Source organism: Columba livia, chromosome 29 (genome assembly GCF_036013475.1).
Source record: "Columba livia isolate bColLiv1 breed racing homer chromosome 29, bColLiv1.pat.W.v2, whole genome shotgun sequence".
NCBI classification, from domain to species: domain Eukaryota; kingdom Metazoa; phylum Chordata; class Aves; order Columbiformes; family Columbidae; genus Columba; species Columba livia.
The window spans coordinates 753,360-753,850 of NC_088630.1; positions in this window are offsets into that span (position 1 = coordinate 753,360).

The window sequence follows — 491 nt, forward strand, 5'->3', positions numbered from 1 at the left end:
CCAGGGGATCCCCCCGAGCGTTGGGACCCCCCCGAAGCCCCAGGTCCCCCCAGGGACCGCCGTCCCTTGTGTCGCCCCCATGTCCCGTCCAGTGTTTTGGGGGCTCCCCCCGGTTCCCTGTGCCCGCCCCGTGCCGTGGCCCCCCCGTGCCCCGTCCCGTCCCCGCGGTCGGGCCGGCCCTGGCTCGCGCCGCGCTGCATTTCTGCGGTTCCCAACCCAAAATTGCCGGGAGTCGCCCGGCGTCGCCCTGATGCCGCCGCGGCCGCGACCTGCGGGGGGGCCGGGGGACCGGGGCGGCCGGGGGGGGCCGGGGGTGCTGGGGGCCCCGGGCTGCCCCCCCTTACCCACCCCAGGGTCCCTGTCACCCACCCCAGTGCCCCCATTCTCTCCCATACTGGTCCCAGTGCCCACGTTACCTGTCCCAATGCCTTTGTGACCCCCCCAGACTGGTTCCAGTGCCCCCATTCCTCATCCCAGTGCCCCCATTCTCT